Raw genomic sequence first — 16,926 nt, 5'->3', positions numbered from 1 at the left:
TACCAGTTCTTGGATGCCTGGATAACAAAGATCCAATGTGTGGCTCTTCTTTGGAACACTAAATCTGCACAATTCGTGAGGGCAGTCTATCTCTGGCTCCAAGAGGTTCCTGAGGCCTCGTACAGTGACCCTTACCTCAGTTCTCTCAGCAATTTCCCAAATAGGAGCTCCATACTATACTACTTCCTTGAGTATGGACCATAAGTATCTCTGTTGGATCCCACTCCCACCAAACTTCCTTCCTCCTTATCCTCATTTTCCTCTACAAGTTCTCATTTATCCACAATCAACCTACTCCCCACACCATGCACACACACACATGCAAAAGTCCTAATAATGACCCAATAATCCAAGGTGAATAAGCAAGCAATAATCAATAGCAACTGAAAAATAGTATCCCCCATCTCAAAGGTAAGAAGGAATCAGCCTTCATGAACTCAGTAGTTAGTATGTACTTTTAGAACTGGAGAGTAACTTTGGCCCTTCATCTTTATCTTTACCTTCATCCCCAGAAGGGACTGAGAGACTTCTATAAGAGATCACTTCTTATAAACTACCTCTCTCAAAATGAGATTTTATATCAAAAACATTGATGATTCTTATATTCTGCTTATGGATTAGCAAGAATTTTATCCCTTTGGAATTTACAGGAGTTGATAACATTTTGAAAGTTTACAGCTTCATAATATTAGAAAAATTAAAAGATTACAGGATTTACAGTATTAGCCACCCTAATGTACCTTTGGTTTTTCTGTGGTCTCTTAGGACTGGATTTTGGTTAAAACAAACAAACAATGAATCAATTGAGGTTTTTAAAATGCTATTTAAATAAATCTAAAAATGAAAAATGGCTATACCTTATAATATTATAAGGAATATGGGAAATATTAATTGGAAATGTTAATTTCCAATAACCAAGAAACATAATGTTCATAAATTCAATTAAAATTCTTAACTTTAAGTTCAGAAAAATAGAATATTCAGTTATCTCCTGGAGAATGGAAGGCTTCTCCCCAAGCCTCTGTAGAAAAATATGATGTGAAATTTTAACAATACTTTCTATTAGGAATTTCAATTCAGTTTTCTCTTATTGGCCAAATTCCCTGGTATTTAGGGATAGATTAGTTTTGTTTGTTTCATTTTTTTTTTCTGTACACGTGTGATTGCATATCTGTCTAGAATAGGCTTGAGTTACTCCAGTCAACTGGTATCACAAATCTTACCTTTGACATGCAGATGTCTGTAGGTGATGTAGAAAGAGGCTGAAAAGGGTGTTTGCTGTATAAGGCAAGACTCAGCACAGGTTGATGCCATGTAGCCTAGAAGTGTAGCTGGAGTTGATATACCAGAATCTATTAGACCCACCTTAAGATTTCACAACAACCTTGTGATTGAAGTTTATGATTTTTGATGACTTAAGGAACAAAATGTACCCAAAACATGGTCTCCTATGAACTTGTTTGCCCCTCCCTTAACACACACACACACACACACACACACAGACGTACTCACACAATCTCATTTCTAAACATCCTTTACTACAGTTATCACTGTCTACCTTATTTTGTAGAATAGATGTAGAGGTAGAATCACATTTTCTAATCTCGAACTCCTTTGGGTTTGTCCAGTTTATTTCTGCATCCTTGAAAGTGCCTACCACACAGACTTGCACATTCTTTTGTTTTTTTTTAAGGAATTATTTTTTAATTGAAATTCACATTCTTAGCACACTTAGCAAATATCTGTTCAATGAATGGGCATATAAAATAATTAAGTAGCAATTTTGAGTGTTACAGCCAAGAAAGTCAGATTATCACCTGAACAGGTGATATATTGTCTTCTCCAAGTTAACTCCACATCAATTAGCTGTGAGTACCAATGTTTCATATTGACTGCAATGAGAATTCCTTGGTGGCTACATAAGAACTCAATTGGAAAGAATTCTGTGATTAAATACTAATGTCTGCTAAGCCAACAGAATAGAAAGAGGGCTACCACCTTTCCTGTAAAGTAACCCCTAAGATGTGTCCTACCCCCTTATTCTACAGATAAACTCGGCTTCAGAGTGTTAACACATTTTATTATATGTCACACAATCAGTGGAAAAATTATGATGCAAACTCAGACTCTCAAATTCTTGACTATATTGTTTCTTCTCACAGTCTGCTGACTATATCTCTTCCATTGAGACCATCTTCCTTTTACCATGATAGGTGCTTTTATCCTTAGAGGATTACAAACAGCCTCTAGGAATACACACAAGTTGGTTGGTACGTGATGAACGTTAAGTTAAATAAGAATTTTGAAATACTAATACAGTATCTAGCGTATGGTGAACAATCAGTACATATTCTTGAATATTATTTCTTTAATATTACTCTTCTTCTGGTTACTATATTTAAAAGTCACCTTTCTCTCTAGGCCATTTTCTCAGGATCTGTGTGATTTACTTTACAAATAATGTGATTTTCCAATGCAGTTTCATCTGTTACATAAAGTACAAGAAACTTACGGTTAATGCTCTAATTGTTCAACCTTAGTTATATATGAAGGAGCAACCCTGTAAACCTCAGATTTAAATCATCATTCAGTCTTCCCACTGCACTCATTTTAAAAAGTCAAAGTATAATTAATATTCAATAAAATACAATGATCTTGACTGTTCAGTTCAATGAGTTTTAATAATTGTACTCACCAAGAAACCACTGCTTAAAACAAGATATAAAACATTTTTATTGCCCCAGGGAATTTCTCATGTCTTTTTTCAATTAAAGAACCAAAATGGAATGCCTCAAAAACCTGTGTCATCCTTATGTAGGCTCTATGATAATTTTCTCTGTATTGGGCCAATTTTAGTTCATTCTGTCAAAGTGGGCATGACCCACCGCATTTCGTATTACCTCCCCTGTTTCCTCACCTCTAGCAGAAATTATTAAGAAAGGGAAAAGAATAATTCATGAAGGAATCTCCTTAAGTCAATTTAAGATCAGAAAACACTTGGTGATGTCGATCGAAAGATGAATGGATAAGGAAGATGTGGTCTATGTATACAATGGAATATTACTCAGCCATTAGAAACGACAGATACCCACCATTTGCTTCAACGTGGATGGAACTGGAGGGTATTATGCTGAGTGAAGTAAGTCAATCGGAGAAGGACAAACATATGGTCTCATTCATTCAGGGAGTATAAAAAATAGTGAAAGGGGATAAAGGGGAAAGGAGAAAAAATGAGTGGGAAATATCAGAGAGGGAGACAGAACGTAAGAGACTCCTAACTCTGGGAAAGGAACAAGGGGTGGTGGAAAGGGAGGTGGGCAGGGGATGGGGGTGACTGGGTGATGGGCATTGAGGGGGGCACATGATAGGATGAGCACTGGGTGTTATGCTATATGTTGGCAAATTGAACTCCAATAAAAAATGATACTAATTTAAAAAAAAAGAAAGAAAACGCATGGTGAGCATGACCCCCAGACTGTTTGAAGGTAGAAATCTCTGTTTTGTAAGGTGTCTTTATACTGTTACTGATATTTTAGAGGGAGAAGACAGAAAATCTCTTAGAGAAATGGTGTTACCCAAACAAAACATCCTCAAATTATAGTACTTACATTTTTATCTGATTCTCAGCTTTGGAGTTAGAGATTTGGTTTTCCTAGCATGGAGTTGATCATGTCTTTATGGATAAACACTTGCTAAGCAAATTTACAAGATATTTTTATATAAATATTAAAGTAATAGTTTCTATTAATATAATGTGTCAATACATTAATAATATATTATTACAATGTATTGTTTTCTTTTTCTTTTTTAAATTTTCATTTAGTATTATATTTGCAACCATTATCCAAGCTACTCTATTTTAGACTTTCTCAATTTGTATTACATTATCACCCTCCTATTTCCACAAAGGAGTCCTTTTAGTCAAGCCCATGAAGTTTTAAAACCATGCATACTGTATATCTTTTTATATAATATATGTATTCCTGTGCTTTATACATAAAAAGTAACGTTTTTCACCACCCTCTGTACTCCCTGAAGCCAATTTTTACTTCCTTGAGGACTGATATTGACTCCATTGAGAATGAATGCCCTATTCCTTTTTTCTTGCTACTTGGCACTATGGATTATTATATTAATCCTGTATCTCTGATACTTTTCCATCCTGAGTGTTGCTGGATGTGGAGAGAATGCCAAGGCTAGCCAGTTCCTACAGATATTGGAGGATTCACCTTTGAAAAGTCTTTCATGTGCAGACTAACCATCTAGACCTCATAACTCCAACCACCTCCTTTATTGGGCTTTTATACTTTGGTCCTATTCCCCTATCCAATTACTCCAGGACCAGGTATGAAACAATTAGGGATAGCCCCTACACCCCAGAGGCTGATGAAATTAGCCTCAAACTAGTCCATTTTAGATTTCTTACCCTGCTTTGCCTATTCATTCTTACCTACATTTCCCTCTGCCTCCTGACTGACCCCAGTGTTCCCCTAGGTGGCCTGACACAATGTGGCAACTCCCCTCCTTTGGGAACTGTAACAAGCCATATTTTCTTTTCTTTCTTTTTTTTTTTACAAGCCATCTTTTCAGTGGCAGCCATCTCCCAATCAATTGTCTTCACTATACCTAAATAATAATAAACCCCACATTTTAAAACAATTATGGATCAGGAAGTTGGTTGGTCAGCATGAAATATGGATAGTCTTTTTGAAGGATATAGTAGGGATCCCTGGGTGGCGCAGCGGTTTGGTGCCTGCCTTGGCCCAGGGCTTGATCCTGGAGACCCGGGATCGAATCCCACATCGGGCTCCGGGTGCATGGAGCCTGCTTCTCCCTCTGCCTGTGTCTCTGCGCCTCTCTCTCTCTCTCTGTGACTATCATAAATAAATAAAAATTTTAAAAAAACTGAAGGATATAGTAGTTTATTGAATACACCACAAGGGAGGGGCAGGCAGGACAGCAGAGGGGAGGCTGTCTGCTGAAATGTCTTGAGAGGTATTTGTTAGAGTTATGGTGAAGCCTTGTACATATTCCCTGTACCTAACAAAGTACCATCCTTAGTTTTCTCTGTGCTAGTAGGAGTACTGCAAAGTGATAAATGTATGATCTCAGCAGTCAGACTGTTGGGATCAAACCTTACTTTTATTTCTTCTCAGCTATGTGATCTTGAACGTCATGGGTTAGCCATGAGTATTAAAGAATACGTGTAATGCACTGCAAACATTAGGGGGCAGCCCGGGTGGCTCAGCGGTTTAGCGCCGCCTTCAGCCCGGGGCGTGATCCTGGGGACCCGGGATCGAGTCCCATGTCGGGCTTCCTGCGTGGAGCCTGCTTCTCCCTCTGCCTGTGTCTCTGCCTCTCAGTCTCTGTGTCTCTCAAGAATAAATAAATAAATTTAAAAAAATAAAAATAAAAAAATAAACAATACGTGTCATGCACTGCAAACAATAGGAATCCCCAAGACCACCCTTACTTTCCAATACTAACTGCAAGTTCTCAAGATCCCAAGATGACGTTCAGGTTTGATAATTCCCTTGAAGGATTTACAGAACTCCACATAGCCATCATATTCACTATTATGGTTTATTACAATGAAGTGATATAGATTCAAATAAGCTGAAGGCAGAGGCGCATAGAGCAGAGTCCAAGGAAGTCCCATGTGCAGGACTTCCAGCTGTACCCTCCTAGCAGATAGGCAGACAGTGCTTACTCTCCTGGGGAAGATGCATGGCAATGTGGGGAAGCTCACTTGACTCTTGATGTTGGTGTTTTTTTTTGGCATTCAATCATGTAGATTTGCTTGATTGCCCATGTGGCTTACCTTAGTCTCAAGTCACGCCAGAGGTCAAGCTGATAGACAAAGCCCAAGTTTCCCCTTACCTTTCACAGATTGCACCATAAATCACATCGTTACCGTAGACTGTGTAGTGTTGCCCAAAGCACACACCATAGATCACATTGTGGGCATTGACTATCTGGCGTGGCCCAACGCCCCAGGGTAAATAGACACTCTTGTCACATACATTATCACAGACATTCCAAGGATTTACAGATTACATCTTCTGGCAAAGGACAAACATTCCTTTGGGCAAGTTTAATTTTTTCCTAAAGGAGCATTTAGGCTAGTTGCCACACCCATTCAATGCATAATCAGCATGAGTATTGTTATTGTCTTAGTTGTCATGCTAAAATCTCTCCTGCCTGAAGTGTGCTGTAAAAGCACTGTGCCAAATTCTTACTCTTTTTGCCTTTTCTTTTCTGGGTCTAAGGAGACACTTTTATGTTGTTAATGAGCTTTCTATTCATTCATGGTAACATGTACCCGATTAAGATTTATAGCCTTTGATTAGACCTACACAAACTGTAGTTTTGCCTTCTTAGGTTACTTCTTAAATAACCCTAGGTATCCCCAGACCTTTTCAGGTACATGTTTAGAGATAACCCCTGGGGCTGTTTTGACAGATAGTTGATGTCATTCATTATATATCGAATCTTAATATTCTTCTCACCTTTAGTGTAATCTTTTTAAAAAATATTTGATTTATTATTCATGAGAATCACAGAAAGAGAGAGAGAGGCAGAGACCTAGGCAGAAGGAGAACCAGGCTCCATGCAAGGAGCTCAATGTGGGACTGGATCCCGGATCTCGGGATCACGCACTGAGACACCCAGTCCCAGTGTAATCTTATTTCTACATTATCAGAGGACACATCACTGTAACTTCCTATATTCTATATATGAACCTATACCCATTATTTCAGCCACCAAAGAAGTTTTTGGTTTGGTTTTGTGTGTTTCTGTGTGTGTCTCTGTGTGTGCTTTGTGTTGTTGGGGTTTTTTGTTTTGTTTTTTTTGGTTTTTGGTTTGTTTTTGTTTTTGTTTTTTGAGGCATCATTAAAGGCTTGCACAAAACTAAGCAGCAATGACTCCTTTTTTTCCCGGCCTGGAAAGGTGCTCTCTTCCTCATAAAACAAAAAGACACATGAAAGGTTACATTCTTATTGCCCTGTCTCATTATTGTTGATGCAAAACTCCAATTAATTTGCTTGTAGTTATGGAAATATCTCCTTTAACCTTGGTGACACAATCTGAAACAATTTGTTTTAGCAATGGGCATTGCTTAACAGCTTTTGGCATTTGCTCAGGCTGAACAGTCATCCGGAGAGTTTGTGTCTTCTTTCTTTCTTTAGTTTAGTGATCCGCTGCAGAAATATTACACGGAATATGCAGAAAACCTTCACCCTGGTGGCTGGCATAGAAGCAGTATGCTCTGATTAACAGTAGGCGCTCTGCAGGTGTCACAGTCTACCCTGGAATCTGGCTCTTGATGAGCTTAGACAAATAGCGTAACTGCTCTGCTCAAGAGGGGGTGGTGGTAATATCACTTTCTTCTTTTTAGATCCGGGAAGAGAAAGGGGTTTTTGTTTATTTGTTTTGTTTTCTGCTGTATGCTTTGCCTCTAAAAGTGACTGGCACAGAAGGGGCAATAAATATTTCTTAAGGAATGAACAAAGGGTTGTGATGAAGAGAAACTGGCACTGGGCATGCAACGCCCTTAGACTAGGATGTGGCACCTAGTTAGCTCTAAGTAAATATTCATTTGAAAAGCATGGAATTGTTGCAGGATTTCTTTTTCTTTAGTGCCGGTGGTTCTTGGTTACCACTTTGAAGAATGAAGAGGCAGACCAAATGAAGAGGGATGGGCAGCAGAGCCAGGTTTATTGAGCGATAGTAAAGCAAAGCCTATTGAGCAATAGAACAGAGCTCGCGAAGAGGGAAGACACCGAGACGGTTGCCATCAGACTTGTGAGGTCTAGGGTTTTTTATGGGCATGTTGGTGGGCTGTTTTAATCTGATTAACCCTCCATGTGCCAGTCACCCAATCAGGTTTTTGTCCACGCGCTCATCTACCCATCAGGTGGTAGTTCACCTAGGAAAATCTAGGGTTCCTTCCAGGGTGTGTAAAATCCATTGAAGGGTGGTTTCCTGTTAGGAACGGCCCCCTGCCCCCACCTTCCTTTCTTCCAACTATCCTTTATTACAATGAAAATAAAAACAGATTAAACTTTTTAGATTCAATGAAATGTGTGGTGATGGGTTTATAGGAAATTCATTAATTATATTGGACTCTTAATTGTATTGTCCATTTCTTTGTTCACCCAATATATATTGAGCAATTATCACATGCACATGCGCTACTGGAGGTCCTGGGAGCTCAGAGGTTAACACAAATTGTAAGATAAAGGACATCCATGAAACCTTCTGCCCAGTGTACAGTTCCCACATGTCTGTCAGTGACCAATGGCTGAGGAAAATGAAACCTGCAGGCCAGTGATGAAAACAGAGCTTTTAGATCATTAACTTTATTATTAATCTTTTGTCATTTTTGTATCTGTCAGAGTCTCTAAAACTCTTGAGGTATAAAAGCATTTTCTCTGAGACAAGAGATTATTCAGAGACTCCCCTCTTCATTTCCCATGTCTGCCTTAGAGAATTTTGCAACCAGTTGTTTCAGGTTATAGACATAATTGGCTATCAGTCATTTTGGTGTCATTGTTCATTGACACACATCTCTGCATCATCTCTCAGCCTTCTGAAAAGCAGGGTTCCAGTTTCTGATTAATCTTTGTCCAGTCATTGAGCATATTGAAGCAGCTCCTGGTTAATTAAACCATTTTATCTCTAACCTCATACATTTTCTGGATGTAACAGTGATAGAGGTGTCAGCAGTTCCAAGCACAGCCCTGAAACCTTGCTAATCAGTTCCTGTGATTTGCTGGGGTAACATTGCTTCAATTGTTAAAGCCAAATTGTTGTGAGAGGTTATATGCATAGGGACATTTTTATCTCCAAGTCAATTACACATATTTAATGAAACCTAAGGAGTTCATAAAGTAAAAATAAATACATAAATTGGCATCTCTTGTTTTTAGTGATGTAAATCCAGGACACGTGCGCACACACACGCACACATGCACACACACACAATGTGATAAAATACTAAAATGTGTTCTTCTATGGAGAGAAAGAGCATGGGCTTCTTATTTTACCAGCTCTGTGAACATGGCCAAGTCATAGCCCTTTGGATGTCATTCTCCTTATCTGTCAAATAGCAATAATATTAATACCTACCAGGTTCTTATAAGGATGAAAACACACTAAATAATATTTTATAAGATATTCAATCTGTTCAATAATGTGTGCTAATTACATGATAGTTATTATTGTTCTAGGAAACCACCCCATTCCTCCAACTCATAAAAGCAAGCAATTAACATTTTATAATAATTTTATTAAAAAGTGATTGCTCCAGTTTTATAAGGATTGCAGAGAATCACAGTAGAAGTCAAAGACAGGTAACTTTTACTATTTAGGCAGGGTTTCTCAAGATGTATAGTCCAGTTGTACTAGAGTTTAGGATAGAATTTCAAGAGATACTGGAAGGCAGGAAAAGAAGCCAACTTAATTTTATGAACTACTTGAGGCTTGTCTTCTGCAAAGACCTGTATGTAAGAAAACAAAAAAACTCAAACAAACAAAAACTGGTGAGGTGCTACCAAAAATCAACAAAAATCTGCCTTCAAAGAAATTTGAAAAACACTAAATTGTCCCTTGAAGAATCACAATTCCCACTTTAGTGTTGAAGGCTGTGAGAAATTTGGAGCAGTTCTAATGAAAGGAATAAAGGAACAGCCTTAAATCCTTTTATTTAGTTTATGATTTAGGTGTTTTTCCCCCAAATATCTCACATAACTTGTGTTACTACACAAAACATCTTTCAAAAAAAAAATGCAGAGGTTAAGTGTTGTGAGTTGAATAGTGTCCTCCACAAAATTCATGTCCCCCCAGAAATTAAGAATGAGATCTTATTTGGAAATAAGGTCTTTGCAAATATAATTAGTTACAACCACTGACATGAAATCATCCGGATTCTGACTGAGCTCTAAATCCAATGACTGGTGACTTTGTAAGAAGAGAGGAGGATGAACAGAGATACAGAGGTGATGATGTGAAGATGGACGCAGAGACTGGAGTGATGCTGACCCAGGACCGCCAAGGACTGCTAACAACCTCCAGAAGCCAGGATAGAAGCACGGGTTGGTTTCTCCCTCAGAGCCTCCAGAACAAATCAACCTTGACTACCCCTTCATTTTAGACTTTAAGCCTTCTGAAACTATAAGGGAATATATTTATTGGTTTGCACCTCTAAGTCGGTAGTAATTTGTTATGCAGTCCTGGGAAACTAATAATCTACATTTATGTAGTAGTCCAAAAATGACAATTTGCAATGTGAAAAATGCCATTAACTGTATCTCGATAAGAGCTTTCTTCACTTTTCTGCCCATTTGTTTGGGTTCCTCTTCCATTTTTCTGGTCATTGCAGGATCAGGGGGAGAAATTGTATATGCTAACGATAAGCAGCATGTCCAGTGCTAAGGAGTCTGATTGTGGTTGAAAAGTAGACTGTCCATTATCATCACTTGTGCTCTTGTCAGCAAGAGCACTTGGCACTTGTGAATTATCGGTGCTTGTGAAAAGTTTATAAAATAGCTTCTTCCATGCTAGCACCAAGAGAAACAAATAAAATAAATAATAGAATAAGTAATAGCCAATATATGATAGCAATGTTTGTTAAATTTAAGTTAGTCTCTCTGCTTAGTTTTGGAATCAGCATGGAAAATTAAGATGAATGTTTACATTTTCAAAGATCAAGAGCTGAATAGAATTTTGTGTTCTTTTCTTTGTCTAGAGAAACAAAACAGCATATGCTTTTAATTTAGCCCTTCAGAGAGCTGCATCCACTCAGCTCTGTTTGAACTCAATCTCAGAGTATGTGTCACACTTGATGGTGGGCCATCTGTGATTTCTCCAAAGCAGCAGAAGGAACCATCAAGATCATGGCATCTGTAGAAGCCAGTGACACTTAGCCCCTTTAAGGTCTGATAGGCAAATAAAGAAAAAAGTAGATTTGCCAGAAGTCTAGTTCCTTCTTTTCTGCAGAGCACGTCCTATCAGGATTCCCTATTAAACTCCTTAAATGCAAGCCTGGCAGCTACTGCTTTCTAGGCATATTGGCATGCAGAATTTGGACATGTTTTTCAAATTGAAAATGTGATCACAAGCTTAAGTCACATTTATGGTTTTCCAAAGCCCTCAAGATGAGCTCCTCATTCTTTAAGGTAGCTAAAAGTGATTTCTGGATGTCACTTTGGATATCTATTTTTCTAGCCCCATCTTCTGTCAACTTCCTTAACAAGGATTACTTGAGCTCTCCAAATGCTTCTTGGTTTCTCTCAACTCAAGGCATTGTAATTTATTTACCTTATCCTCTTTCTAAAGAGTCCCTCTGTCCTAATTCCTGTACTTTGAGGTTGTTAAGATTGTAGTTTCTGGTGTCAGACTGACTAGTTTCAAGTTCAAATTTGTGTAAACTGGGGAAGGATTAGCATTTTCCTCATAGAGTTTGTGCTAAGACTTAGATAATAAATGCCAAATTAGTACATGTAACACCTAGTAAATTGTCAAAAATGTCATCAGTCATCATCACCATTAATTATCTTTCAAAACCCAGGTGGGGTAAAGTTGGACTGAAAAGCATTCCCTGACTTCACAGAATTCAATTAGATAAAAGTTAATAATAATTATTAGAACACCCCAAATATTAATTATTTTAGATCCATCAATTCTAATTCTAGAAAATTATGCTAAGAAAATAATAATAAATGGGGCACTGGGAGTCTCCCCTCAAGCTTCCCACTGGGAGCCTGTGTCTCCCTCTGCCTATGTCTATGCCTCTCTCTGTGTGTCTCTCATGAATAAATAAACATCTTTAAAAAATAAAATAATAATTAATACAGTAAAGACATGTATTATTGCATTATTTTTGATAAACAAAATATAGAACAATATAAACATCTTTGTTTAGATATATTAGTCACATAATGGATTATTATGAATCTTTCAAAATATATAGTTCCATTAAAACTAAAATCTCACAAGTGCTCATTATTAGTAGGAAAATTGCTTATGTTATATTTTTAACTGGATACTGGGAGAGACCAACAATTGATAGCATAGTACAGCCAAAGATTTAGGAATTATAGATGCCAGTATCCAAAATTAGGTATTTTTTTCTCTTTATCTTTCTGAGACTTGTAAATATCCCATGATAAGCATCTATTATTTATATAATGGCATAAAATAATAACCTTAAACTTAAAAAAAATGCTGGTTGAGTAAATAAAACTCTTTCCTACATGCCCATACCAGCCCATGCCAATAAAATGTGTCATGTGTTTCTCTTGTCTAACTTTACCCCTTTGATGAAGAACGTGGAAACAGGTTGATAGACAACGTGAAGGAAAAACATGAATAGGAAGGAGGAGAAGGAAAAGCACGATGTAACTTCATCTTTGTAAAATATTTACAGTCAGTGTAGCATCACCGGAGAAACTGTTTATGTTCAAATATTCAACTGAGGAAAAACAGGAACCAAAATTTAGAACTGTCTGAACCTTGAAAGAATCAATAGAAAATGTCAAGGGCTTCTCTCACACAGGGAACCAACCATTTCCCCACTCATAAAAGAAAAAAAAATCTTTTGTTGATTATGAGCCTGGAAAAAAAAAAAATTGAACTCATGTTTGTCGTCTCTGTAAACTATCCTTGTCATTTAATCTTTATATTGGGAGGAAGACAATATAGCATAATGAATCAGGGGATGCTATTTCATTTTCTTATTTCATATTCGAGTTTAGTCTAGTGTAATTATGGTGTTTATGAAGTTTAAACTGATGTAGCAAGAGAGAAATAGAACAACTGCTCATCTACTCTAAGGAGCATTTCTTCATAAGAAAGATCACATTGGCAAGTAGAGGAAATGCATGAAAGATTTTTATCAACCAATAATTTAAATTTATAAGAAACTTTCATTGTGGTAAATTGGAAAACATATAAATCTATTTCTAAATAAGTTTTAAACTAAAATGAGCAAAGCTTAGCAAAAATATTTCACAGAGAGAGATAGAGGCAAAACAAAAACAAAAATACCTCACCCCAATCTGTGAGAAAAGAGCCGAGAAAGAACCGGGAAATTATAAATGAGCAGATCTGCCCTTGGCTGTAGGCAAGATCTCTGAGACAGTAATAAGGAATGAGGTTACCAAACATCCAGAGAGATATGAGCTGATAAAACTTAATCAGGCTAGTTTCACAAAGGGCAAATCTTTTCTGACAAATTTGGTGGCATTTTTGCATGGCACAGAGGACAGGAGAAGTACGTGCCTGGAATGAGAGATGGAATTCAACTTGAGAAAATAGCAAGGCATAGATGACATACATGGGAATGAGGTACAGCCTCAGCTTTCCAAAGAAGGCCACTTGGGTGACATTTCACCCCAAACTTACAGATTTCATTAAGATATTCATGTTGGCAATAAGCATGAACAGGATTGATGGATCAGCATGCTTGCTTGTCACACTCTGTTACCAAAATTGTATCAGTTATCATCAAGTAATGTATATTTGGGGAATATGTCTGTCTTGGCTATTCACAGATTTTTAGAGTGCTTTTCTCAGTTATCTATCTTTTTCCAAATGTTCTTCTTTCAGTTTGTTATTGATACACACATGGAATCAAAGCCATTTCGGGGAGACACAATCTTAGCTCAGAGAGCAACCAACGGGGTCACTGTAATATCTCAATGATAACACTTGGTTTTGTGGGGCTTTCTAGCATCTTTACTCTGGGACATTTTAGAAAAGTGCTTTTAGGTGCTTTGTATACCTGACAGCATGCTGTTACTTTTCAGAGATTAATGTTCAAATGCTCTACATTAAGGAAGTTATAGTGTCAAAGACCCAGAAGTTCTGGAAGAGAGAAGAGAGAATTTGAGTTTGCCTCTCAGTTGGCATCAGTCTACAAATCAGGTTGTCTCTTTAGTCCCAAAAATACAAATAACCAAAACTGAAACACACACATACAAACAAGTTCTCTCGACTTCACTTACTTCTCTCATTCCTCTTTGCCACCTGACTTTTGTGTTGTTTCTATTCCATCCCACAGTTTTCTTTCCATCTTCAGTTTACCTTAGACTTGGCCTTGTGTATACCAATTTATCCTGACTTTGATAATGAAATTTCTCCTAAAGAAATGAAAGATTTTCTAATTATCAAGTAAGGTTTTGTTACTCCTGTTTTTCCCTGTTCTCTAACACGTAACAACCTTAACCATGTCCTCTATTAAAAACTCTCCTCTCCTGGCCTCCCATATGATGGATGTGATTAGCAGAATAATGACCTCAAAGTTGTTCATTTCCTAATCCCTGGAACATGTGAATATGGAGGTTACATGGCAAGGGGAGGGGGGATCAAAGTTGCAGATAGAATAAGGGTTGCTAATCAGCTGATTTAAGAGGAAGTTTACCTTGGTTGAGCCCAATGTAATCACAAGTGTCCTTAAAACTAGAAGAAGACAGAAGAGAATCAGAGGGAAATGTGAGTAAGGAGGAATGGTCAGAGTAATTTGATGTAAAAGGACTCAATGTACTATTGTTGGCTTTGAAGGCGAAGGAGTCTACAACCTAAGGAATGCAAGTAGCCTCAAGAAGCTGGAAAAAGTAAGCAAAAGCATTCTGCACTGGAGCCTCTCAAGAAAGGGATGCGGCTCTACCAACACTTTAATTTTAATTCAATGAGACCCATTTTGGAATTTTGATCTACAAAATTATAAGATAATAAATTTGTGTAGTTTTATGCTACCAAATTTGAGATAATTTGTTATGGTAGCAATAGATAACTAATATAATGATTCAAGTAGAATAATCTCAATTTCTCATATAGGCCTTCTTAGAATTTTTTGGCTCTTTTCTCTCTTTTGTCAGTTCTAAAGATGCTGATAATCTCTGGTTTTCCATCTTCAGTTTTCCTTTTACACAATTCCATGTTGGTACTGTCTTTACACAGCAATGCCATTCAATTGTTCCTTTACCCCCCAGGCAACTCCTACTTATAGCTAGCTACTGGTTCTACATCAATGAGTCCCACTGGCAACTATAATTTAATGTGTTTTAATGATATTTTTAAAATAGCAAAATAATGAATCTCAAACAAATATGAATGAACCCATGTGAAAGATGTTACCCATGTTAATTATGGGAATCAGTCAAATGTTGCAATTTGTTCAAAGTAGAACTCAAAGAACCATGTGTGCATGGGCAGTAAAAAATGGTAAAATGGATTTATAAATGGATGCAAAAATGGGTTTATCATGGCTAAACTTCATGGTATGCCAATTATATCTCATGGAAAATAATACAAAAACAAAACAAAACAAAAACCTAGTTTATCTGCAAGGGAAAAAAGGAAAAAACAATTCCATTGTGCTGGACACAATTCATTTACATTTCAATGGTTAAAAATCATTTGCATTCTTAACAGTTTTCTTTTCCTTATATTGTTGTAAAATAGATAAAAGACATTGAAAGACAGTGTTAACCCCAAGTAGGCACTGGACAGGATACCCAGTAATCATCTTGTGTCCGTTTTGAAATCTTTTTTCTTTTTTTAAGATTTATTTATTTATTTATTCATGATAGACACACACACACAGAGAGAGAGAGAGAGAGAGAGAGAGAGAGAGAGAGGCAGAGACACAGGCAGAGGGAGAAGCAGGCTCCATGCAGAGAGTCTGACGCGGGACTCGATCCTGGGACTCCGGGATCAGACCCTGGGCCCAAGGCAGCGCTAAACCGCTGAGCCACCCAGGCTGCCCCCGTTTTGAAATCTTTCACAAATTCTCCTGATAATGGCGGATCACATTTCTCTGCTCTGTCACTTTTTCTTTCTCCTGATAATCATTTTATACATTGTCATCTCCTCTCAAACTTCCCACACTTCCTCTCCCATCATCTGTCTCAGCCGATAATATTTCTTCCTCTTTCCTAAGAAAGTAAGGAAAATATCAGAAGATAATTTTAACATGCTTTCAACCTCACATGTACCAGTGTATTTTCTGTCTTCATATACTCTGTCTTCCCTCCTGTTACTGTGGAAGAAAAATTTCTTTCTAAAGCCGCTCACTAAAAGTGAACTGGACTGCTCCTCTGGCACCTCTTCAAGGGCATCTCTCCAGGTATTGTCTTCTCACTATCGTGCATCATCTTGTTCACACTGTACTGCATCATGTCCAGAAGTATGCAAATATATGATATAATATCTCATCTCAATAAAATATGCCCTTGACCCTGAATCTGTCTATCTTAATTCTCTGGACCCTTTCATGGAAAAACTCTTTTTTTTTTTTTTTTCCATACTTACTGTCTCAGTTTCCTCTCTTCACATTGCTTCTTGAACACACTCCATTCAGGATCCATATCCTACTCAACTTTTGCTGAGTGCTCAGTGATCTCTACATTGCTAAATCTAATGATACATTTTCCCCTCGACCTATTTGCCCTACTATCCCTATTTGCCAAAACTCACCACACCCTGTTCAGACGTTACCAGACAAGTGATGTCTTCCTTTGCAATATTTTATAAAATAACACCCCACCTCACCCAGAATTCCTAGCTTGCTTACGTTTATTTTTCTCCATTGCACTTAATACCATCTCATGTACCATGTGTTTATTTGTTGACTTAATTTGTGCTGCCCCCACTCAGAAGACAAACTCCATTACAGCAGCAGTTTTTAGCAGGGTTTTTTTTTTTTTTTTTTCCCCATTGCTGGATTTTCCAAAAATAGTTTTTGCAAACGATAATCCCACAAATCAAAGTTTGTTCAGTAAATAAGTAAAATATGAATTAAACTTGTAGCTGCTTTCTCATCTCCTTTCATCCATGGTGCCCTCATCTTTTTCCTTCTCCTTCCTTTAACAGTTAAGGAAGTCAACAGACACACATTCTTTAGTTCATCTCTCATAGCTA

At 37.4% G+C, this 16,926-nt stretch overlaps 1 protein-coding gene and 1 non-coding gene across 2 annotated transcripts in view; one reads left to right on the top strand and one right to left on the bottom strand.

Moving 5' to 3' along the window:
- Positions 1 to 16,926, top strand: part of CNTN6 (contactin 6) — a 275,835-nt gene that overhangs the window by 91,566 nt on the left and 167,343 nt on the right. The gene's annotated exons all lie outside the window — the stretch shown is intronic.
- On the bottom strand, positions 2,776 to 2,880 carry LOC144291317 (U6 spliceosomal RNA). Its single transcript, XR_013358619.1, has one exon. It is a non-coding gene; the product is annotated as a U6 spliceosomal RNA (small nuclear RNA).

Source organism: Canis aureus, chromosome 19 (assembly GCF_053574225.1).
Source record: "Canis aureus isolate CA01 chromosome 19, VMU_Caureus_v.1.0, whole genome shotgun sequence".
In the NCBI taxonomy this organism is placed as follows: domain Eukaryota; kingdom Metazoa; phylum Chordata; class Mammalia; order Carnivora; family Canidae; genus Canis; species Canis aureus.
Note: the sequence above shows the minus strand (reverse complement) of the source record. Positions and strands in the feature narration are given on the sequence as shown.